The sequence below is a fragment of the Microtus pennsylvanicus genome, chromosome 15 (genome assembly GCF_037038515.1).
Source record: "Microtus pennsylvanicus isolate mMicPen1 chromosome 15, mMicPen1.hap1, whole genome shotgun sequence".
Classification (NCBI taxonomy): Eukaryota; Metazoa; Chordata; class Mammalia; order Rodentia; family Cricetidae; genus Microtus; species Microtus pennsylvanicus.
In genome coordinates, this window is record NC_134593.1 from 23036208 (window position 1) to 23062146 (window position 25939).

General features: G+C 48.1%; 1 protein-coding gene across 1 annotated transcript in view; it reads right to left on the reverse strand.

The window, feature by feature from the left end:
* Gata4 (GATA binding protein 4) overlaps positions 1 to 22947 on the reverse strand; it is a 68907-nt gene extending 45960 nt beyond the window's left edge. Inside the window, exon 1 of the mRNA XM_075949123.1 lies at positions 22875 to 22947. The gene's annotated coding sequence lies outside the window, so the exon portion shown is untranslated. The remainder of the gene's footprint in view (positions 1 to 22874) is intronic.
* Between the last annotated feature and the right edge of the window lie 2992 nt (positions 22948 to 25939).

A 25939-nucleotide genomic window follows, 5' to 3' on the forward strand; every position in this document is an offset into this window, starting at 1 on the left:
GGGCTCTCCTAGGCCACTTTTCCCTCCCAGGTCTCCAGCAGGTCCTCTCCTGCTGGGCTAAGAGCTGTGGGCCCAAAGCCCCAGACAATTCTCTGACTCTGCCAGGCGCCTGGGACGGAGACATTTGTTTCAGCTTCCTGTGACTTAACCCCCACACTTTGGGTCCCACACACCAAATCTCTCCTGGTGTGTGGGCTGAGTCTCAAACCAGACGTGTTTCTTGGGCGCTTTTGGTTTTGCCCCCGTTCCCTCCCTCCCTCTCTTTCCCTCCGACCCTTCAGTTGCTCCCTTCCTTTGCTGGAACCAGAGGAACCAAGGCGACCTCTATGCGTTGCCAGGAGCGGGGAGCATTTCAAGGCCTTGCTGGCTGGAGCTGGAAGGGGGTTATCGGCTGCCTCTAGAGGTTCCCAGGCTCCTCTCAGACTAAGGGAGGCGGTTGGGAGGAGGGGGGCTGGGCACTCTAGGGTTCAGACTTGGCTATTTTTAAGGAAGACGTCCCTGGGATGGACAGGGGAAGGTGGCCCAACCTCTCTCACGTTCTCCTTTCCGCTTTCCTTTCTCAAGATTTCTGCCCTTTGGGCAGAAACGTTCCGGCTCACCTTCCACCTTTTAAATCCTTTTTGCTCATGGGGGAGTGTCTGAGGTTTTCCATAATAAGACGGGCTTAAGTGAGCTGTACTTTTCAATAATCCTTGCAGCACCAAAGAATGAATTTATTTCTTGCTCCTTGGAGGATCCTGAGACTGAAGCCCATCTGTGAACTAGCAGAAATGAAACTGTAGGCTGAATACGACCGTACGGAGGAATTGGGACTCGAATTCCCTCGAAGAAAAAAATAAACAGCAGATGTTGGACTTCACACAGAGGCCAAGGGAGGTTTCCTTCCCAGAGCCCGGTACCAACGCGTGCCCCCCTGGGAACCGTGTAGTTTGTTTTAAACCGTGGGCAACGTCGAACCGAGCGCCACAGTGCCAGCGTTTCTGGAGGCGGATGACTATTCGGCAGGAATCGACTCACGAGCCACGCAGTGAGCAAAAAAACGAGTTCCGGAAAGAATCTGAAGCTTGGACAGTTTCCAGTGTCCTGTAATCGGAAACAGGAGCCAGAGGGAAGACTACAGAAGTCCACCTTGGCCCCATAGAACGCGCATCCCTGATGCAGATGTGCCCCTGAGTCAAAAGGCATTGGATTCGTCCTGCAAAGAGACCCGCGCCAAACGAAAGCGGTGTGCTACCCGACAGTGTCCTGGAATTCCCCAATTCCCCAGGGGGAGCCAGAGGCCACAGACACCATCTCCCATCCCTCTGTGACTGATAGCCCACACCGCGAGATCCCCTGCACAAGCAGAAAAAGTGAGCAGCTGGGCGCACCCCATCCTGTTCAAGGAAGAATGAAGAACCAATTAACTATAAAGGCCGCTCCGGGGTAGCCCCCCCTCCCACGCACGCACTCTTCCCCCAACCCTGGGCCTTCTACACATGGGATTCCAGGTGGAAAAGGAATCGACATAAACTCCCCATTCATACAAACCCCAGAACTAGCCCCACACCGAGGGGGGATCTTGCCACCGGTCCACCCCAGAAGGAAGGAAGTAACTCTTTAAGAACAGTCTCGCTTTTAAAGAAATGTTCAGTGTTGCAAGCCAAAGCCGTGCCTTTCTCACAGACCTCGGGAAATATTTCAGGTGCTTCCAGTCTGGAGACCAGTCCGTGGCTTATTTTACAGTCACTTCTAAATTACAGATCACTCTTCTGTTTCATTTTTCTTTGGGAAAACAACACCGCCGAGCAAGGATGAGGAAGACAAAGTTACCCTCGTCATCTTTAAAACGGCCCAGAAAGATCGGGACTCAAATTCTAGGTGACTAAGTGTGTGTGGAGGCTGCAGGTCTCCAAACGAGAGTACCGTCTTCCTTCTTAATATTTTCATAGCAGCCGTAAAATGCTCTCTATAACAGTCGTCTTGCTTTTTTATTCTCTAAATTTCCGTTACTGCGCGTGTCTGATATTTAAAAATGCAAAATTTATTTAGAACGAAACCCGAAAAGCCTTGTGTAAATTTTTTTTGCTAAGTTTGTGAACGATGAATGGGGAGGACGCTTTTCAGTTCAGATTCCCAGTCTTGGCAAGGTCGCCAACGGGTCTGGGAGCCTAGATCTGTCCTCCCGAAATAGACTTGCTGATATCCCCTCCTTCCACAGACCCCCTTCTTCCGGCTTCCCTAAGGACTCCTTCACCCTTCCTTAGAGAAGGGCGGCCGTCGGGAAAGCGGAGGAGGAGCTGCAGACACCTGCTGGGTGCCCAGGAGTTCCCAGTAACCACGGTCAGCTGAGACAACAGGCTCAGACTGCTGTCTGTAGGGGCTGCCAACTCTTAGATACTTTTGGTGACCTGGTACCCCAATTCATTCACGCCATGCGTGGTATCTCCTTTCTTCCTCATTTATATGGTTGAAGTCGCCCAGGGGTAGTATTATAACCAAAGACAGAACACCATTAATTCCGTATGGTGATATTAAATATATTTATTCAATTTATCCTTAGGTGTTTCTTTCCTGGGGTTAGAAATTCATTTGTCGGTAGCTGTTGACGGACACCTTCACACCAGCACACCCTCCAGAAAGTAAGCTCCCTAAGGTGAAAACCAAGGCCAGTGCACAGTAGGTGTTCAATGAGTGTTTGTGGAATGGTTGAATTTGAAAACAAAAACAAAAACAGGGGAGGAGTTGTTCATTTGTTTTGCTTGAGGCAGAGTCCTGCAGTGTAGACCAGGCTGACCTTAAACTCAAAGAGCTATCCCTCTTTGGCTTTGCTTTTTCTCCCTTAAAATTGTGTAGCCCAGGCAAGAGGGGCTGTTACTAGCATCTCTGGTGTTGCTGGGAGAACACAAAGTTTTTTTAAACGGGTTGGGTTTTGGGTGATGCACAGCCTTCTCACCCAGTCCCAGAAGAGGGACTCTGGGCCAAGGGGAGATCTGCAGAGGGCTGATTCAGCCCTGGTGGCTCATATCCCTAACTACAGATTGCCCACCAAAATCTAGGCTATTCCTCAGGAAACAAACAGTAGAAGCCCTGGGATGGGGAAGAAGAATGGATGTCTGGGTTAGACTGGATGCTGGAGTCAAGATTAACGGGAGAAGCTAGCTAGACACAATGCAGCAGTGATGAACAGGGAGGTGGTGGCGATCCTGGAAAGGCAACCCGCCAAGGGAGCCTCTGTCATCTCAGAAGGCCCTCCATAAATTCTGGGGGAATGGGGGACTGTCAGACACCAGGACAGGGGAAAATTGAAGCATAGGGAGGACAGACACAAGAGAGAAAGGGGAAGAGACAGAAATGAAGCTGGCAGAGACAGGAGTGGGGAAGGAAGGAAGACCTCAGGTTCAGTACCAAGGCTAGGAAAAGTCAAAAAGAGATGGGGTCCATTTCAGTCATTCGATCTGCATTTCTTGGGTACTGTTTTGTGGTACAGAACTTAAAGGGGTGGAACTTGGTGCTGTCCTGGCCAGCTTCTTTCCGTAAAATAAAGACAGATGAAAAACACATCAATTAGGTAGAATGTCAAATGGCAGATACAGTGTGTGGGGGCTTGGGGTGGAAGCTTGGGACACACAACTAGGTACTAAAAGAGGGGACCATCCCCGGACAAAACTATACAGGACTGGTGAATCTTCAGACCCTACAGCTGTACACCAGCACTCCCCCACCCAAGAACTCTAAACATAGGGGTAACCCAGGGAGTCCCCAAGGACCTGATGTTTGCAGCCCCAGCTTGGACCTGCTTCCGTATGGTAGCCTCCCCCCTCCCCCTAAGGTGGCCGGAAAGAACGCTGCCGACCCCAGCACCTTTCACCTCACCCTCGGAGCCAGGGGTGACTCCGAGCCAGAGAAGACGCCCAAGCAGGCGCCGCGTCGTGGCGGGCCTGGAGAGACAGGAAAGTGTCAAGGAAGCCCGAAGCCCAAGTGCAAAAACAGCCGTCTGACTCAGGCCCAGTCCCAAGCTGGCTGGGGGCGGGGGTGAGCGAAAGAGGTTTCGGTAAACGCCGTCCAGTCAGTGACCAACCATTCCCAGGCTGACCCTTCCCTGTCAAGGACCAGCAACAAAGCCATGTCCATCTACTTCCCACCACTGCGGCAGGTGCCCTCCGAGTGCCCGAGTGCCCGTTCCTTCCCCTCCAGTACCTCTCAGTTGGGAAACAGTCCGCACCTTTTTTCCACACAAAGAGGACATGGAGCCCGGAGTCTGGACGACTGGGGCGATCACAACTCAGTAAGGCTAGCCTTACACCATGGCCCTCACACAGCGCTCAGTGACTGGCTTCAACTTTTCCTTCCTTGGTTAGAGGAGGGACTGGATCTATTCCTCTTAAAGTCTGAGTTCTTCCCCAGAGATGCTAATGTATAACAAATTGCTAAGACACAAGGATTTGAAGGGAACCAAAAAGCAAAAAAATAAATAAATAAAAAATAAAAAATGAATTGATAGGTTTCTATGTGTGGGGGGATGCTGACGGTGCCCCTAGAAAGGCGCCCAGCTCCAGGAAGCCGCCTCTACTTCTCACTTCATTGAAAAGAGAGAAGGACCTTTCCTGGGGAGAGGGGCAGAATCCATATCTATCTCCCAGGAAGTATCCAGAGATACCCATTTCCTGATGCCACACTGCTTTCTAATGGGTGGGGCATAGAAGTGCAGAACAGGTAAGGACTTTCTTAGGAGACCTTGAGGGCTCGACAAGGACAAGCAATAAGCACAGGACTAGTTTAATCCAAAATGGATTCCCCACCCTCCTTCACCGGCTACACTCTATTAGGGACTAAGTCATACTGGTCCCTTCTTTTGCAGGTTGTTTAGCAGCTCTACTGGCTGTAATTTACATTGGAGTAACAAGAGCTTTGTGAATAAACACATAATTTTTTTTTGTGTTGCCCCTGGCTGCTCTGAAACTTGTTCTGTAGACCAAGACAGCCTCAAACTCAGAGATCTGCCTGCGTCTGCCTCCCAAGTGCTGGGATTAAAGGCGTGTGTCACCACTGCCTGGCAATTTTCTTTTTAATTTTAAAACAAAATCTTATGTGGTTCACCGAGGCCTCAAATTTGCTGTGTAGTTGAAGATAGAGGATGACCTTGAATTTCTGATCTTCCTGCCCTTACCTACAAGGTCCCAGAATTACAAGCATGAGCCACCACACCCAGTTTTATTCTGAGCTGGGTTTAAATCCAAAGTTTCACACATGCTAGGAAAACACTTCAATACTAGCTGAGCCACACGTCCAGCTTCTTAGTGTTTTGCTTCATGTACCAAAAACTACCCTTGGTATCTTAAAAGCCTACATGTTTGTTCATAATTCCTCCAAACTGAGACACTCAGGTGAGAGATAAACTGTGTGCCCATCCGTACAGCAGAGTAGAGTTCAGCCGCAAAAATGAATGAACTACTTCTACACCCAAGGACATGAAGAATCTAAACTGTGTTCAGTGCCATTGGAAAAAGACTCAGTGGACTAAATTTTAAGAACCATGTATGTAGGACATTCTGGAAAAGACAAAACCACAGCAGCTGAAGACAAATTAGAGGTAGCCAGGGTCACAGAGTAAGAAAGAGTTACCTGAAGGGGCGGGGGTGGGGTGAGGGCGGAGAATTAGGAGCAGGCTGGGACTGACCTGAGGTCTTGATCACGCTGGTGTTTACAGGATTGCTGCGTTTTGCCAACACACATAGAATGTATGATAAAAAGGAGTAGGTTTACAATATGGAGACAACATGTCAATAAATCTGACAGTAAAAAGCAGAAGAGAGAATCTCTCTCTCTCTCTCTCTCTCTCTCTCTCTCTCTCTCTCTCTCTCTCTGTGTGTGTGTGTGTGTGTGTGTGTGTGTGTGTGTGTGTGTGTGTGTTGGGGAGGCAAGATAAAATTCTTCAGTCCCCTCTCCTCTCTGCCTGACTCTCAGTCTCCAGGGAGCTTCACACCCCTGGTACGCATTTGACTCCCACTTCCAGCTCTCCAGGAGAGTGATTTAGATACACAGAAGGCTCCTGACTTCTTTTTAAGGGATGCAGACTCATCCAGCCTTGGTCCTCACTCATTGCTCAGCCTGGATGCACAGAACTGACTCAAGGTTCCCTCTTGGGTGTGCCACCCACATCTACCCCCCCCCCCTCTCTCTCACACACACACACACACAGCACAGCTAGCTGTATAAAGGCAAATGCAGGAGCGAATGTGATCCTGCCCTGACCTCCTGGACAGCAATTGCAGCCTCACTCTGCCTTCCTCAGGCAGCAACCTCTGGGCTACATGGGAGGAAGAGTGGAGCTGGGAAGCCTAGGCAGTCAGCTAGACTGGTTTTGTGCAGCCAGATTCTAAGTAAGCCAAGTTCAAAGCTTGAGGGAACCCGGCAGGCTTTCCTTCCACCTGCCAGCAGCAACTGAATGGGTCAAGAAAAACCACTGGAAACTCAGCATCCTGCCCTCGCCTGTGCTCTCATGCCTTGTCACTCAGGTGAAGTGTAGGAGGAATCACACACAAACAACCCAAGCCCCACCCCCTTAAAAAACAATGTGTTTCCTGTTAGACTTGAAGCATTCTGGCCTTGTCTGTTCATTGCCTAGGGTAACCTTGTCCAAGCCTCTGGGGGCTGCTCATGAAACAGTAGGAAAATAAAAAAGTGAGGTGGGAAAGCAAGAAGTGAGGGGGTGAAATGGATGCTGGGGTTTGTAGCTGGAGCACCTTGGCCCAGCCACAGTTTGGGAAGGGAGAAAAGGAAGGGCTCCTTGTGGGGCCACACCAGCTTCTACCCACCCTAGGAAGGCCTGAATAAATCAGGACTGTGTTGTGAGCCTCCTTGGGGTGGGGTGAGGCTAAGCACAAGGTCCCAAGTCCCTCTCTACCACAAAGCTGCATGGTAACAATTCCCTTACAAGATCTGCTTGCTTTGTGCTAGGCAAACTCTGTAAGTGTGACTACAAACTCAAGTCTCTACCATAGACCTCTTCTTGTGAGTCCAGTTATTAGAATAAGGAATGCATAAATGAGGGGCTAGCATGTTCCCTTCTTGGGAGAAAAGGAGTGTGAAACTGGAAATAACAAATTCAAGGAGCTCCCCTTCCCTCTTGAGATTGAGCTTCAAGTAATCCAGGCTAGCTTAGAAGACGGACTTGTGTAGCTGAAAATGGAGAATGACTAAAATTCTGATCCCCCTGCCTCCACTGCCCAAGACCATCGTGGCTAGTGTATGGGGCAAAGTAGATACAATCCAGTGCCTCAGGTTTGCTAAGCAAGGCTCTCTACCAACTAAGCTACACCTCGAGTTCCAGAAGTTTATTATTTTTAATGTGTAGGCGTTTTATTGACAGCTCCACTTAGCCTATTCCATTTGTCATACGTGGGGCACGATTGTACCAGCGTGGATGCTGCAGGATCTAGATGCCGGGGTGAAGTGACAGAGGCTCGACTCACGTTTCCATCATAGCATGGTTGTGAGGCCCAAGGTGTGCCAGCACCCAGTCTAGCCTCTGTTTCCCCGCCTGAGCAGTGCAGGGCCTCATGCCGACGCATCTTTAAGACCTGGGGAACCCAAAGAAATGTAAGTATTCTGCTGGAGAGGAGAGTTCTGCCTGCCACCCGGTGGCGTGAGCACGGAGCAGCGAGCCTCGGGGAGGCCCGGGCTCCCGCCCCCATGTACCCGCTGCCCGGGCTTGATGGATGGCCGCGGAGCCGGCGGCCTGTCAGGTCTTATTGATGAGGTGCGCGCTGACCGCCGCCGCCTAACCCGAGGCGGCGGGAGGCGAGCGCGGGCCGGTGGGAGGGCGCAGACTCGCCGGCGCTCGAGGTCAGCCCCCGGCCGCCGCCAGCGCCCCACTGGCGCGCCCCGGCCCTGCTCGAGGGCGCTGGAGGCCGAGCCTGGCGCCCCGCTCGCCGGCCATGCTTCCTTCCCGGCCCAGTGCGCCCGGTCCTCGGCTCTTACCGCGCCGCAGCGCCGCTCACGGTCAAGGCGGACTCCGCGGCGTTGAGTCCTCCGATCGCAACTCAAACGACTATAATATCCAGCTCATGCGTGTGACTACAGCGACAGATGACAGATAAGATGGCCGGGTAACTAAAGCTAAGTCGTTTCGCAGGTGAAGACAGCAAGGTCCCTTCGGTACCCAGTTCATTGTCTACCAATTGCCTCAGGCTGCGCCCTCCTCCATATTGGCCAGCCCAGGTTTTTTCCTCCATTGGCCTTTGGATGGAGAAGAAGGCTTTCTGACTGTTTACAATCTGAAGTACAACAGACTGGAGAGCCAGTCGCCCCAGCTCCTGCGGGCTTTACCTGTCCAGCGTTTTCTATGGAAAGCCTCCCACCCGCGCCCTGGGAGCACCTTCTCTGTGGGAACAGTGGAGCAAGAACATGTCTTGCCAAGCACTTTCAGTTGAGGCGAACTAATGCAGAAACAGCGCTGATGCCCGCCCCCCCCCCCAGCACACACCTCAAATTCCTAGACAGCTGTGAAAAAGGAAGTGCGACCCAAGAACTAGAAAACTTTTCTTTGGGACCGGAGAAAAGAAGGAGGAAAGACACCTTCTCCTAACTCCATTGCTGTGGCCCCAGGCACTGGTAGAAATAGATGAGGGACAGCAGGGATGCAGCAACTGGTGGTCTGGGACTTCAGATTCCTGGGTGGCTTCTGGCATTGTCGCCAGGTGAGTGTGACATCACAGAAAGTCATCTCCATCACACACCAACATTCTGTGACTTTGAGCTCCACAAAATGATTTCGCCAAATTTTACTCTTCTGCCAACCAGTCAAGTGACTCTGTACCAGGGATACATTCCACCTCCCCTCCCCCGCGGTTTCTCTATGCAGACCCTGGTACTCAGATATCCATCTGCTTCTGCCTCTCAGGATTAAAGACCACCACTGTATATCTCCAGGAACACACTCTTAGTCCCACATAATGCATAGTGGGGGAACAACTAGCCATTAAGGTCCAACTCAGTCTTAACGGTAGATAATGTGTTCTATGATGAACCTGAAATGGGAGGCCTAGCCCAGAATAGGGGTGCATGCTTTTAATCCCAGGGCTCAGCAGGATGAGGCAGGCGTGTGTGTGTGTGTGTGTGTGTGTGTGTGTGTGTGTGTGATCCAGGACAGCCAGGGACACACAGAAAGTTCCTGTCTCAAAAAACAAACAACAACAACAACAAAAAAAAAAAAAAACAAAGGAACAAAAGCAAAAGGGAGGGGGGCTGAACAGATGGCTCAGTGGTTAAGAGCACTGGCTACTCTTCCAGAGGACCTGGGTTCGATTCCCAGAAGCTATTTGGCAGATCACAGCTAACTCACTCCAGTCCCAAGGGATCCAACACCCTCTTCTAGGACTCTGTAGACAATGCACATATATGGTGCACACATACACACGCAAGCAAAATACCCATATACATAAGACAAAAATAAAGGAAACTGTAAATGTGGGCCCATTTGAATGTGTTTGGTAAAAGGCTTGAACTGCAGGTGAAACTTTTAACCATTCCCTGGGTGAACATTCATTGAGTAATGGCTAACTTGGCTGTTACTCTATTCCCTGCATGTTGCCAAGTGTGTGTCTGAGCCACCTTACTCTACCCAGTCTGTTTTCCCAGTCTATCAGCAAAAGAGATGGACAGCCATAGCTACCCAGTACCTTGTCCAGTTTAGTATGAGAAAAACCAAGATTAAGATCAAAACTCAAGTGGGTTGATCCCAGTGCCCAGACACTGCTTTATGGAGCAGTGTATCAATATCGTGAGGGATACAGGAGGGAAGTGTATCACCTCTTTTTAAAATTGCCACCCCCATTCCGGAGTCAACCTCCCTCTGTCTGTGCTTTCACGACCTTTAAAGCATTATATTTTTTTACCTTCTCCACACCTAATTGTATGTGGACACCTCTCTCCTAAGTTTTAGTCTCCTTATGGAGGGAAAAGATCCTACCTATCTCCCATAGCGTCTAACATGTAGTAGCTTTTGTTGTTGTTTTTATGTTGAATTAGGGGCTGGAGAGATGATTCAGTGGTTAAGAGCACTGGCTGCTTTTGCAGAAGACCCAGGTTCCGTTGCCAGAACCTATATGGTGGTTCTCAGCAATCTGTCACTCAAAGTCTTCCTCTGACCTCCAAGGCCACTAGGCAAATACAAACTGTGTGTGTGGTGGTGGTGGGGGGGTGAGGCTCTGTGATCCCAGCATTTAAAAGGATCAGAAGTTCAAGATCATCCCCAGCTACATAATGAATTTGAAACCAGCCTTCCTTAGGCACATGCAACCCGGAATTAATTAATTCAGAAAATTGGAGGTTACAACCTACCTCTATGCTTTGCAAATCTTCCTCTTACACACGGTCAAGGGTGTAGCAGAAACAATTGCATAATGGTCTCTTTCATTGTGTGCTATCTCAGAGAGGCTCTTGTAGGGACACTGCCACATGATGCCTCATCAGCACCATAGCCAGAGTCCCCTGTTAGTGGTAACCATGGCACCAGGTACCTTTGGCCCACTTATCAGTTCTGAGCCAGCCTCTCCAGCCTTACTGTGGAGCTCTGTCCAATCCCAGTGATGTAAATAGCACCCAGAGAGGACTGCAGACTTGTTGGGGCCCATGTGGGCCTACAAGATTTTCCTCAGTCACTGACTTTTTTGGTACCATAGCTAGGACTGTTGCTGGCCAAAACTAGGGGTCTTGGAGTGGTCATCAACTTGCTTTTTCATTTCAGCATCCAAAGAGCAAATATTCTTCACTTTTATGTAACCTCTAGGGGAGGAGGGCAGCTCTGGCTTCTGGGACATGGGCCTGAAGGCCAGGGAACCTGGTTTAGCTTTCATCCCTTTCAAAGAGCTGGCCCAGTCAGTCATGGAGTTTCTGGGCAGGTCGAGGTTTGATGACTTGATAAAGATTCATGAGCATCCTATGCCCACCTTAGACTGAGTTCAAGCCATTCCAAAATCAGACCTGTATTATATTCCTAGATTAGCTTCCAATAGTCCTGTGGATTAATACATATTCCAAGGCTCGCGATAAAGAAAATGGGTGCAGGGAAGTCATTAGCGCCCAGGCACCTGGATCCGCCTTGTTCCCCTTCTCATTGTTGACCCACAGGTGACACAGTGTCCTGTGTGGCCTGAGACAGGCCCAAGGGATACTCGCACGCACTTGTATTTTCACCCTCTGTGTAAGTTACTTGAATTTGCTGAGCCAAGTGAGTCTGGGGTTTTGAGCAAACATTTCCCCTGTTCTCTTTCCAGTAGAGTCAGTGGTCATGTGTCTGAGAACATAGGCCAGACACTGGGCAAGCGAACAGAGTCACGTGGTGGTGTCTTGATGTGGGGTCTCATGGCTGCTGGGAGCTAAGTCACTTACTAGATTTGTGGCTGCTCTGCTATTGATGTTGAACTTTGGACTTGAGGTCTACTATTGGTGAACTGGGACTGATAAAAAAATTAATAAATAAAAAGGCAGACCAGTTTTCTGAATAGCACGTGCGAATTCACCAGTGCTCCCCCCCCCAACAAGTGTATTGTCTTTTGATTTACTCGTTTTTCAACATATGCCCTAAATGTGATAATAATGATTGGACAAATTCCATCCGCTGTCTTCCAGGCTGTTGGTGTTTCATGGCCTTTGGGATTAGGTTCTTGGTTGAGGCTATCAATTCGCGGTTTCATTTCTAGCTCTGATGTCACGTAACCCCCCTTCATACTTCAATTTTTCTGGACAGAAGACTTGTAACAAGGCTGTGTCTCCATTAGACTTGACAGACAGCCTTTTCTTTCTTTCTAGTCATTCCCAGGCACACTCTGACTCCAGTTGACCCATTATACAAGCTGTTCATCCCAAAAGCTCATGGGAATGAGATTCAGGTGTGCACATTTGTATACCTTCCACCCCATTGAATTTAAAAGCTTTTAGAAATAGTTGGTGATTAATAATGTAATTCCCCACAGTGCTCTGCATGTAGTAGGTGCTCAATAGTACTTTGAAGAATGAATTAGTGACTGAATTCATATGAAAACCAAATATTGAACTCTATATAAGAATCACAAAACACGCCTGGGCTGGCAAGATGGCTTAACTGGTAAAGACACTCGCTGCCAAGTCCGAGGGTCTGAGCCCCATATTCAGAACCCACATAGTGAGAAGCAAGAACTGCCCCTTTGAAGGTGACCTCCAACCTCCACACGTACGACACGGCACATGCTCCCCAAGAGATTAATTTTTACAGCCTGTTTGTAAAATGCATATAAATCCCCTGAATATTTTCCTTTTTCTTGCCCCGTGTGACCTGGGGCCCAGACACCCTCTAAATGCACAACTTTGTAGACCACGCAATTTTTAGCCGTTCTGTCCTCACATATGTGGGGTCTGAAACTGCTATTTGCTTCACTTTATAACTTGTACTTGCAGAGGCTGGATGATAAATGGGAGACGAATAATTCCTTATTGCTACTTATCTGCTCAATCTATAAACGAGTGTCAGCATTTGCTCAGTGGGGGTTAAAGCTGTGCCTGGTATATTCATTAACTTGCTTAAAATAAGCCATAAAAATGGGCTTGGTAGGCAGTTCTTTTAGCTAATTTTTTAAAATGACATTGGTCATTCTCTTCTTACACATAACTGACCTTTGACAGATCACTTTAACCCCTCTGGGCCACACCTGTGAAAAGGGTGGGTCGGGGAAGGGCTCTACCAGCTCTAGGAGCCTAGAACTGTGCTATTGCTATTCTTTAACTCCCTGATTTTGGGATAGGCAAAATAAGGGATCCTGATAACCCCTATTAGAGCAATTACAAAGCAGTTGATAAGGGCCATCTGATCTCAGGCATCATGGAGGGTGGGGAAGCCGTTTGGGGTAGTTAAAGCAAGCATTAGAGTTTAATTCTGTTACTTATTAGTGATGTGACCTTCGGCAGGACAACTCCGAGTCTCAGTTTCCTCAACCATCACAGTAATACCCACACTGATTACTCCAGAGGGCTGCTGGGAGCAGCAAATATAATACATTCCTGAAAGTACTTGGATACGCTAAGAACGTCAATACCATTCTCAATGCAGAGATGAGGGGGCTAGTACCGTGGGATTTAGTACTTGAAGCAGAGCAGGGGAAAGGGCTTTTTAGAAGACCCCTGTTATCCATGATTACAAATGAAAATGATTTTATTATCATGTTAAGATTGGGTGCCTAGGCAGTTTCCCTGAGGTCTATGGTTGTTTAATAAAAAACCTGGGCTGAAGAGACACTTCTGGAAATACTGGTGGTACTGTAGCAGCAGTCAGGGTCCACACTGACTCACAGACTCAGCAACACCAGCTATAGGAATGAGGTGGTTGGTTAGTCTGTTTTCCAAGGGTCAGGGAGATAGAAGACCTGCCAACCTAGCTCTTCTTGCTTCATGGTATTTCATGTTGCATTGCAGAGTCATACAAATGCTTCTTGCTATGGGTTTGGTTCTTTTTGTAAATATAGGATAGAATTGGCTGCTTACAAATTTGGGACTGTCTGCAAAAGCTTCTGGATCTTGCCCCCTCCATGAGACTCCGGAAAGGGGACTCATGATGGCTATAGTCTGGCTGGGTCTTGCTTACCTTCGCAGAGATGGGAAGTGTTAGAACAGAGATAGGGTCAAAACCACACCACAGAAACCTAAAATTCTGCAATTTGTAGGAACCATCTAGCCACTGGCTGATCCTGAAGTTACAAAAAAAAAAGTTGAAAACTTGGAGAAAGATGATCCAAGTGTCATTCACAGCCCGCGCAAGTACATGGCACAGCCTAGTCATCACAATACTAGTTAAAGAGTCAGGGATAGGGGTAGTACCTGTGGCTTGTGTTTTCACCCACTACACATGTTACTTTGACATAGCAAACAGCACGTGATCTTTTGAGGCTTTTTTAGTTTTGCAGGATCCACACTGCCATTTTTTTTTGGTGGGATTTCCTTTGCTCATTCTTTTTGTTACCCCCCCCCCCCACACACACACACATTTTGCTTGCAGAGGGAGAGGACTACTGGCCTCTGGAAATTGCTAAGAGATTTCAAAGGCAGAAAAGAAAGGCACCTGGTGGCACCTGGCGCTTAGTTACCCTGAAGTGTTTTTGGTCTCTGAAGTTCTGGCTGTAATTCTCTGGTCTTCACCAAGGCCTTCCTTTCTGAACATCCCTGGCCTCTTGGCCCTGGCTCAAAGTTTAACCTCCCCTCAACCCCCAATACATCCTCCTTCTCTTCCCAGGCTGGGCTAATCAGCTTGACTTCCCAGCTGGCCCAGCACCTGGCTCAGCATCCCCAAATCTTCCTGCCAGCAAAGGGAGTATGAGTCCAAGGAACAGTGACCAGAACAGAGGGATTTAGGTTTCAGAAACTCAAGGCTGTAGCAGACTGTCTAGAGGACTGGGCCTCCCTAGAGGGGGAGGGAGGCCTCTGAAGCAATCATCCCTTCTGGCAGGAACCTCAGCAGGCAGGAAGTCTCTGGGACTATTTTATAATCTGACCACATTGAGTTGGGGGTCCATATAGCCTTTGTCCTGAAAACAGCCCCAAGGATCTTTTTAAAATTATTCACCCTAAGGAAGAGTTTCTTTGTGTAGCCTTGGCTGTCCAGGGACTTACTCTGTAGACCAGGCTGGCCTCAAACTCACAGAAATCTGCCTGCCTCTCTGCCTCTGGGATAAAGACATGCTCCACCACCACTTGGCTAAGTCATAAAGATCTAAGGAAGCCTGACCCATTTCTTCTAAAACAGTTTTTTTTCTTTCAAATTTGAAATAAGCACACGTCTATTATTCTCATTTGAAAATACAAAAAAAACACAACAACAGAAAACCCTACTCTTAACCCCTCCTGTAGAAAGAACCATTAAGAACATTCTAATTCATTCTGTCGTCTCAAGGGAGTTTTACATTCTAAAGAGTGGTTCCCAATCCATTTTAATTTAAAAGTAGGGCTCAGTGGTTAAGCACATAATTGGCATGAAGGAGGCCCAGGGTTGGAATACCATGGCTAGCAAACAATCAGAAAAATATAAAAATAAGCTCCCATGAGACTTTGCTATGTAATGAAAAAGTAAAAAAAAAAATAAAGCGATAACCACATTATGAATTTAGTCACTTATAAAATAAATTCTGTTTACAGCGCAGGTTGCTATCAATTTTTGTTTTGCTAACTACACATCTGAGGTGTGACTGCCAAGTCCTAAGATTTAGTTATTAATGCATTTTTCTCATAGGACTCTCAGCAATTCCTTAGGGTGCATGTCTTCTGGTGGAAAAATATGCGGCACAGAATCACAGGGATTTGCATGGAGACTAACCGGTAGCCTTCCAAAAGCCCACAGCCACAGCTGCCACAGCGCTTCCCATGGCACTCAGCTCCCGATAAGATAGCTAAAGATATAGTCATTGATTTAGGAAAACGTCCACTTCTTATTAAGCATATTTGATATCTGAAGAGTTTGTAAGTCTTAAGTTTAGAGAAAAAAGACAAAATAGAGAGAGAAAGAAAGACATGGAAGCTACTAATGTCCAGCTGAACGCTTTTACTATATCGACTAGGGACCCGGAGGCTTGTCTGCAGGCTCTGGTTTGGGGAGGGACTCTAAAACACAGGGAATTGAAGCACAGACATTTTGGATAATTTTCCTAGGATTATCAGCCAGGAAAGTGATGGGAAAACTTCCAGAATGTTCCTTGTGTCCATGAATTGCTTTCTGTGACCTCAGACAACTTATGGACATCAGTTTTATCTTGGCAAAAGGTGGCAGGCTCAGCTACCGAGAGCATTCATGCAGATTATTTCTAGAATATGCTACAGAAAGAACTTCTCGAAGGTCACTCAGCTTGTCACTCTGAGCTGTGTGTTGGGTTTAGAATCCAGGTGCTGGATGTTGTTTGACCACTGCCCAGAGTTTTATCTAACCTGGCAGCACACATCTCCTGTGGGTACTGAAGAAAAGCAGCTTGGCCAAGGTTCATTGTGTTTTCAAGGGGGGCAGTGCCAACAGCCCAGGAATTTCCGTTTTCAGAACAGAAGGAGAGCAATGGCGCTTGGGCAGGAGAATTAGTAACCTCTGGCTCTTGGAGTACAAGTCGCCAAGATGCAGAGTCACAGGAGCAGAAAGGGGTTGGCACTCTGAACTTAGGCTAGAACAAGCCTAGATCTTGCTGAGGACCTTGGACTGCTGGGATTCTTTCAAAGGGGACTCCCAGAAGGCGGCTCTTAGCTCCCTGCCCTGGGAGGGCAGAGGCAGGCATCTGATCAGCAGCGGTTTGGGGAGGGGATTCCTGCATTGAATGGAAGGCTGGACCAGATAACCTCTGGAACCTTCTCCACTCCCCACGTCTCTGATTTGTATGCGTTGGGGGAGAGAAACAGTCATGGGATTGCAATAGTTGATTTAGGGTCCCGCCCCAGTCGTCAGCATAACCCTCATCTTAGGCAAATAACTTAGCCTGTCAGTACAAGGCACAATGTCTGGCACGGGGTAAAGCTTCACAAATGTTTGCTAAATGAGTGAACGAGTGAATGGGTGGATGGACTTATGACTCTGCGGTCTCAAGGAACACTACTGAAAAATGGAATTTTAAGGTGTCTTTAGGATGTTTAGTTAAGTAAGAATGTAAGAGCATACAGATCTCTTTAAAAGAAAAGCTGTCTCTCCAACTCAAAGAGGTATGGCAATGGGCGGAAACGTCATTTATCCGGTATCAGGACACACCGTCTCATTGGTGAGTTTTAGTTTCATTCATTTCCCCATCCCCAATTGCACAACTCCGGCTGCATGCAGTAGGACCCAGAAGCACAGTTTTCTCCATCCCCCCCCCCATCCCGGATAAATGCTAAATACTGACGGCTAATGGATTGTTCTTGCTGCTGACCAGATTAGATAGCAGCCCTTCCGTTATCACAGTTGAAGTAAACCCCAGCGGTGGTGGTGGTGGTCGAAAGCTGGGGAACCAGGAAGGCACAAAACCCACAGAGTTTGCTAAGAAAGTGCCGAACATCAAGGCTCTTTCACTTCCCCCAAATCTCAAGTCTCCCCCATCCCTGAGTAGTTCCTGGTCAGGTGGGTCGCTGCTGTTAGTGGGATTTCGGGAGGAAGATAGAAACTCTTAGATTCTAGATTCTGTTCTCAACATTAAGGGTCCAGAAATGCTTTGAGACGCCCCTCCCCCATAACCCTTTCTGTTTTTGTCCAAGCCGGGGTCTAAGACTACCAGCATTGAGCCCAACTTTCTTCATTTTTGCTGTTTCAAATCATGAGACAGGGCACAGTGTTCAATACTCACATTTGGCTTTCCCCACCCCCCAAGTTTCCTATGTCAAATATCTCTCCGTTATTGATTTTCCTTTCTTTTTGGTTTTGTTGTTTTGGAGAAGGGATGGTCCTTAATCTGTAACCCAGGTTGGCCTCAAAATCATGGTGATGCTGCTGTTCCAGTCTCCCTGGTGCTGGGATTAAGAGGAGAGGCACCACGCTTGGCTAATAATCTTGTTTTTTTTTTAAAGTTTGTTATAGATTTGTTTTAAGAGTTAATGATTTTTTTTGTTTTCTTCTTAAGAGAAAAAAAATCCTTTTTTGGGCGGTGGTAGTGCACACCTTTAATCCCGGCACTTGGGAGGCAGAGGCAGAGGCAGGAGAATTTCTGTAAGTTTGAGGCTAGCCTGGTTTAAGAGTGAGTTCCAGGACAGCCAAAGCTACATAGTGAGACCCTGTGTCAAAAACAAAAAAACAAAAAACAGACAGACAGACAGACACACACACACACACACACACACACACACACACACACACAGAGAGAGAGAGAGAGAGAGAGAGAGAGAGAGAGAGAGAGAGAGAGAGAGAGAGAGAGAGAGATTTCCTTTTTTCGATTTAGAGGCTAATTTTTCTGCCTCCAGTCAGTTTCTGAGAGGACAATTCGTCTATTATCAAGACTCTTCTATAAAAAATGTTCCTCATGTATGTGTGATCTAACAACAAATCCTACATAAAGCAAACAATAGGCACTCAAAAATCATTATTTATCTACAAAGAACAGCTAATTGTTCTATCATTATTCTGATAGAACCGCCAAGATTTAACAGAAAGCAAATACAATCTTAGCTGGTGACCAAGGAGTTATACTTGCAGCCTGTCCTTTTCCTGCTAAATTTCGGGAGCCATAATAAATACTGTGTCAGGATAGAGCATCTGGCCTCGGTTTATATTACTGCCCACTTAGAAAAAAAATCTTACTTTGGAGTCTTTGGAAAAACATTATTTTTTTATAGCTATTTAGAGGTAGAGGCTTCAGAAACCTCTCAAGGGCAAACGAATTAGCTGCTATGGAGTTTGGTGTTCAAAAATTGAAACAGAAATAACAATTCACCATTGGAAGACTTTTGATTCACCCAATGCAAGGGGAGTGACTCATGAAAATGAACAAGACAAATGTATTCGAAAGAGCAAGAATGGTGTCCCATTGGAAGTGGAAAGGCCCAGTAAGTCCCCGAGGGAAATTTAATGGCAGCCAGTGTGTTTGGAGGTAATTGGCAGGGAGTAAAAGGGAGCAAAATTAGAAAAAAGAGGGGCAAGTGAGGGAAGAGAATTTTCATTAATAAGAAACCGGAAAATTATAGAACAGAGAAGAGGAGAACGTGGGGGGGGGAGGTAAGAAAGTAAGAGAGAGGGGGAGTGGAGGGGCGGAAGGTAGATGTCGGAGTGAAATGGAAATGAGAAAACCAGGTCAAGCGGATCAACAGTAGGAATAAAGACACCCCTAAGAATGACAATTGTGACGCGGAGCTAGAGGCACCTTTCCCGGTGCAATGAAACCACAGCGTCGGGTCAAGGGAGAAGTGCCAGCGCCCACCCAGTCCAAGTACAGCTTTGTGCGCGGTGGTGCAGCTAGCTGCTTAGGGGTTTCGGGGTAAGGGGATTGCGCTACCACTCCAGCATTCAGCCTGGCTCTGCCAGGCATTTCTCTAAGATGGAGTTTTGTAAGATACGGGACGCGAGTGGAAGGAGGAGTTGCTGGAGATGGTCCTATCTTCCCTTGAGCTGGTGCTAGGGAGGGATGCGGCGGCTTTCCCAGATGGACCAGACTCCCCGAAGTTGAAGAAATTTACACTTTCAATGATTGCTCTGGATTTGTCAAAGCCAGGAACCAAGAACTGAGTTGAAGCCCACTTTCTCTGGCCACTCACCCACCACCCTCCTCCGAAACTCCGAACCCTCGTATTAAGGTCTTTATCGTCATTTCCTCAATATTGCTCCACATTTGGCTGGGAAAAGACGGGAATGAAAATGCGCACAGCGTCTTGGAGCCTGGGGTGGCTAAGACCCTCCACTGTATGTTTTCCATAGGGGTATTGAGAATAGTCAAATTAGGGGCACATATAACTTTGAGGGGAGAGCTTGGCAATCGCTCTACCATTGACCTACATCACCTCTAAATGTACAGTTCTCTCCTTTTCTTTCCGTGGGAGCAGGCTACCACCGAGCCATTTTGAATGGGTCCTCACGCAGGCAGTAGTAAACTAGAAAGAAATGGGTCCTAGGCTTCCTAGGAGTTTCTCCGTTTAGACGGCGATGGCTATGGCTACAGGCGAGGTCTTAAACACCGCAAGCGACTCCGAAGAGGCATCGTAAGCAGCAGGCACAATGCCCCTCTCCTTGTCGTCGCAAGTCATCCGGCCCTTTGGATTTGTTCCGCTGAGGAGTCTCAGGCGCTAAGCACGACGGCCCAGGCCTGTCACAAGAGTGACCTTGGTTGGAACCTATGGGTAGCCCGATCTCCCTAGCCAACCAACTCTGTGAGGAAGCGGACCCTCTAGTATTCTCTAGCCTTGGCACATTCCAGTGCCACTTTCCCCACCCAAGTGACTTGGGCTGCCACGGGCCAGAAACGCAATCCAAGCATTCTGGCCTCGGGTTTTCCACGGAGAGCTAAGTGGTGAGCCAGACGCGGGAAAGTTAACCCGTTTGCGGGGATTCTCCAAACCCAGCGGAAGAGCCTGCTCTGAGCCACTTCGGGCCACCTGGCCACTTGGCCACCTGGCTTGCCTTGACAGCTCAGGCCCACAGTGAGTAGGTCAAACGAACCCCAGGAGCCCGGGGGCAAGTAGAGCAATTTACAGGCTCCAGGGCCACGCTCCCTGCGGGCTTCGTGATCTCCTCGAGGGGAGACTTCCTCTGAAGTCCCTTAGTGACTAGACAAAGCCTCTCTTGAGGCTCACTTTGGGCATATTTATCCTATCTTTCTCCTACTTCTACCGGGAGTGAGAAAAACAACCCAAACAAGGATACAAGAGGTGTTTGTAAGCCGCCTAACGCCGTGTAACAAGGATAGATTTGACAACATTAATGACACTAACTTCTCTCACTTGGGGACATTCATGTGTGCTGAGCAATGAGGTCCCCTCACTTTGCATCCTTCCCTTTAAAAGGGTGTCACTTTCTGATCCTCTGGAAGCCTAACTGGTGGCGGGGTTTGCACAAGGGCTCCTTGTGACACGCTGGGTGGTGCTGGCCTTTCCAACCGCAAAGTGACAATCGACAAGGCCGCCTCTCCCAGCGGCGCCCCGTACTCCCTCTCCGGGTGCAACGGATCCGGAGCTAAACGCCCCCGGCTTTTTTTCTTTCAGCGGGCTGCCTGGATCTTGGTTCTCCCCGGCGCCCAACTCTGAGCTTTCCTACCCTCCGCCCAAGCCTGACGCCGCTGGGTTTGTTGACCTTAGATCTGCTCTGGGCCTTTATCACCGGGGATCCGGGCGTCATGCGGCGCCCCCGCCTACTACTCCCCCCCCATCTCCTTTCAAGCCTTTCTAGAAATCTCCCTCAATTTCCTTCCCAGAACCTACAGAAAAGCTATCCAAATTTCCGAGACTGTTGAGAACCCTCCGGGCCTAAAGACGTCACGGGTTTGTCCCCACAGCGCACTTTCGATCCAGAAAAAGCAGGTGAAAGTGCCCCCTCCCCCATTATTGGGATAATTGCCTCGAATCTCCACTTAGCGTTGTGTTTAGACAATTGGAGATTTATGGCTGTAGCCCCGAACCCCTTTCTCTGGGAAGTTCTCAGCTCCGAACCTCCCCGACTTCGTGGGTGCTAAACAGGACTTCCCTTCCGGTGCAAACAGAACTAGGCAGAAAGCCGTTGGAAATGGTTATTTGATTGCCCCCCCCCCCCAGACATAACAGGGACCAAGAACAGCTCGTGAATATTTCTTCCGTGGCAATCACAGAAAGTCATCTTTAAGATCCTCTTAAATTTGATCCAAAATAACAAAAATCATGTTCAGAACACGTCCCTAGAAGAACGAAACTGGTGACAATAAGCCCGTAAAAAATAGCTTATAAATGGAAACGTTCAAATACTGTTTACCCTAGACTGATTTATTAAAATAAAGATAGCAGAAATGAACCACTGGAGACGTCTAAGCAGCAATACCAGTAATGTGGACAATGAAGCCGAGTGACCAGAATTCATAGAATTTTTGAAACCCTGTACAGTATCTTTTCCCTTCAGTCCATTATAGATACTGTTTTTTTTTTAAAAAAATCTTTTTCCTAGCTAATCTGAGAATTTCCTTTAGTTTTGGAGAGTTTGCGGGGGAATGAGAATAAGAGGAAATGAGGTGTTGGAGATGCAGACTAGGAGAAGGTGTTAAGTTTCCAGGCAGCTTTTGAGTTTACTGCTGGTGTGGGCGCTAGCTGCTGGGGATGGGTTGGACTGACTGCTCAGGAATAAGATCCCACCCTCTGTTTTGCTCAGGCGCTGTGTCCTGCACCAGTGCAGGGGAACCTAGACACTTTCTACGGAAATCCTACCCAACGTCAGAAGAACACCAAAGGCAGCAGTATCAAAAATGCGCAGTTGTTTGTTGTCAACCTTTGAGCGAGGGGAGGCGGTCTGGACAGCCTTAAGTTGCCTGTCTGGGCTGTTTGCAGCTCTTCCAAGGCCCTTCGATTTCATTTTTCTAAGCCGGGTCCTGACAGTACTGCCTCCTTTTTTTGACTCCTTTTCTTTTGGATTGAGCCCTCTCCTCAGCTTTTCTGCTACAAATAGCGCTCAAGACCCACCACCTCGGTCTTGAGAAGCAGGAGACGGAAGTTTGCCTCAGCTGCAAAAGTACACACAGTCCAAGGCTCCCCCCCCCCCCTCTGCGCAGAGCGAACAGGAAGAGAAAACATGCTTGCTTCCATACACCTGCAGGACCCACTTTTATCCCAATAAAGTCCGACCCCAGAATCAGTAAAATTCAAACCCACATGGTGGTTGACTGACCCTTGGCGTGCTTGAGCAAAGAAAAGGGGGTGCAAATCAAGAAAGACCCATTTGCTGACTAACCCAATACAATTAGTGCAGAACTCTGGCATGGTTGGGAAGGGCTTGTCTGAGTTCGCCACGGTGGTCCTTAAGATGACTCGGGTAGCCCCGGGAAAAGCAGTAAGTGACACCTGCTTTGGGTCAGCCCGCCTGCCTTCACTCTCTCCGTTTTTCCTAGGGGAGCCCACCATCATATCAGTTTCTGGCAGTGAACCAGGAAAGAGAGAAGCTAAAATGCCAGCCAACTGTAAGAAAGAATAACAGCGATAGAAAGGAGAGAGAGAGAGAGAGAGAGAGAGAGAGAGAGAGAGAGAGAGAGAAACAGGAAGCCGCCTCAGCAGCAGGTTGGCCTTGAAACAATTCTTTCGTTCCCCTCTAGGCGAAAGCTGAAGAACTCCCACCCCACCAAGCCTGGGTGGGTGCCCAGGAGTGAAACGAAGCCTTTTCTTCCCTCCTTTTCTAGGTTCCTCTTCACCATGCACAGTCCTCCTGTGGCTTCCATCCCTCAACTGCTCCTCCCGGCCTTCCCTGGCAGGAGGGCCACTCGGTGGTGACTCACCCAGGGGTAGAAAGCTCTTCCAGGCTTATTGGAGGCCAGTTTTCAGGGACAGATCAGCCTCGGGGGCCCAGAGATTCCAGCCTGTTTCAGCCGGGTGGGAGGGAGACGTTGTGAGCTACATCTCCCGGCTCCCTCTGCTCCCAGCTTTCCTCTCAGAATTAGATAACAGCAAAAATAGATAAGAGAAGTGATTCATTAATTCAGCGAGTCCCATGGCTGGCTTTTTCTTGTTGGTACGTGTGGAAGTGGAAGGAAGCTTGGCGGGCATAGAGCTCTGACCGGACTTTTTTTTTTTTTTTTATAACAAGTCTACATCCAAGAGGTTCTGCTCAGGCTGCCCAAGGTCACTCCGAAGGACTCTACACAGATGGAACACACCCCGGGTATCACCCTGCACAGTGAGAATGCTCCTCCTTCAACCAGCTTTTGCACCCCAGGCTTGCCCTTAGAAAATGGTCCTTCTCCAAACACCTAGCATGGCAGTGAAAAGCAGTGGATGTTTTAGACACTGTTGGTTAGCACCAGGGGATGTGGATCAGCTTCTGATGCTGATTGAGGCAACCAGACTCAGAGAGGGGGACACAGCAAGGGAAGGATGGAACCCACATGGAATTCCCCATCAGTTGAGCCCCTAATCGGTGATTACTTGTGGATTCTTAGCATAGGATTGTTCCTTCCGCATGCAGCAGGACTCTTCTGCCAGGTGACAGCTCCCCTCGAATACTCCTAGGCCTGGGGTCCTCACTGGCCCCCAAATGACCCAGGAATGAAGGGCTAGGCACCAAGAAAGGTTCACAGAGTCAGCCGTGGGAACCAGGCAAACAGATCTCTCTCTGGTTTTACTCAGGGTAGATGTCCCCTGTGGAGTTGGTGTCTCCCGGAGGAACGTCTTAATAATAACAAGAAGAATAAACACAATGCCTGCATACTTTAATGCATTTCCCAGTTCATAGCTTCCCGGGTTCCTTGAAACAGTCCCTGCACAGTGGCGAGAACCCAGACAAATTATTACTGATCTGCAAAGAACCTGGAACAGAAGAGACCAGCCCCGGGGGGGTGGCGCTACCAGAAGAAAATAAAATATGAGCTGGAGAGAAAGAGAGAAGGCCTGGAGGAAAAGGGGAAGATGCCGAAGAACCAGGACTGCCTTTCCCTTCCAAGAAGTTTGTTAGGAATATTTTCAGAGTGATGAATAAGGTGTCTACTATGGCCCTCTGTCTCTATGCTCTGCCCTCACCAGATGACTTGCAGAAACTATTCCACAGGAAGATGCTCATGTAAAACTCCCCGAAGCGTCAGGTCATTAAAATTCCTGAAGCGTGAGCTGAACATGACGAGGCACAGGCCTTCCCTGTCCAGTGGGCCAACTGTCACCAGCCGGGTGCTTTGGTAACATGGCTTCTAGTGTTGTCATTGTAAAATAAACAAAACACAAAAGTTACTGCTTCAACCACTTCACACTGTAGGGTTCAGTGCCATTAAGGACGCCTATGTACAACAATATTCCTCTGCAGACTCTCTCTCTCTCTCACTCTGCCGTTACTGGGGTTGAACACAAGCCCTGAATGTGCTAGCCAAGACTCTACCACTGAACTCCACCCCAGCCCCACTTTTACCATATATATAATATATATTAGTATTTAGTTATGTGTTCAGATGTGTATCTGTGTGAGAGGCTGGAGTTACAGGGAGTTGCGAACTGCTGATATGGGTGCTCTGGTCCCTTGGGAGAGCAGCAAAGGTTTTTCATCACGGAGCCATCTCTCTAACAGCCTAATCTGGATTTGAGACAGGGTTTTACTATGTATCTCAAGTTGGCCTTGGATGTCCAAGCCTCCTCCCTCACTCTTGCCTGAGTGCTAGAATTGCAGGCATGCATCTTCCTGTCCCTGCTCCTTCCTTCCCCCCTTTCTTCTCTTCTTTCTGAGACCAGGTCTCTTGTAACCCAGGCTGGCTTCAAACTTGCTAAGTAGCACTACCTGAAATTCCTGACCCTGCCACCACCTGTGGTTATAGGCATGCATTACCATGTTTAGTTTACACAGTACTGGGGATCAAACAGCTTCATTCATGAAACCCAAAGCTCTTAATGGGTGGGGGGAGGTGGAATTGAAACCCCACCATTCTGTAGTCTAGCCTGTGTTTCTACTGTAAGCCCTTCTGCCTTCTACTTACATGAATTTGATAACCACTGCCACCTATGACTGGTGTTCTTCATTTTCTGTCCTTTAGTCACTGGCTTGTCTCACTTAGCACTGTGTCCTCATACTTCATCCATGTTGTAGCACACACTAGCATCTCCATTCTCTAAGGCCAAATGACACTGAACCGTGTGTACAGACCACATTTTGTTTCTCCATCCATCTGTTGATGGGTATTGGGGCTGCTGCCAACTCCAAGAATGATTTCCTTTACTTTTTGAGATTATAATGTAATTACATCATTTTCTCCTTCCCCTTTCTCCCTCAAAATCCCCTCATATCCCCTCCTCCTGCTTTCTTTCAAATTCATGGCCTCTTTCTCATTAACTTTTGTTACATGCAAACATGGGTATATGTATGTGTGTATCTATATCTGTCTATGTATATTCCTAATAATAAGTACAGCCTGCACAGTCTGTATAATGTTACTTACATGTGTGTTTTCAGAGCTTACCATCTGGTATTGGGTAACCAGTTGATGAGCTCTTTCTCGGAGAAGATGTTGCGACTTTTAACCATTGAGAGTAGCAGGGTTTAAACATTGCTTTCTGCTCCGTTTTCCCTTCTTTTGTGGCTATCTCCAAAAGTGGAGTTGCTGAACCAGATGGTAATTTTGTGTCTCCTTTCCTGAGTAACTATTATAATACTTTCTGCCTTTTATGGTGTTTTGATCTAAAATTAGAGAGGGTCTCTCTTTTCCTCGTTGGGAGTGTCAATATGTAGTCAAGGGACAGACTGTAGACCTTCTGACGAGTCTTGTACGGGAAGTGAGTTCTGTAGTCAAGGAGACGGTGTGATGTGAAGTTCTTGGCAGAACCGCGCCAAAGCTGAGAGGACACCGACAGGACACGTTGGGTGTTGTAG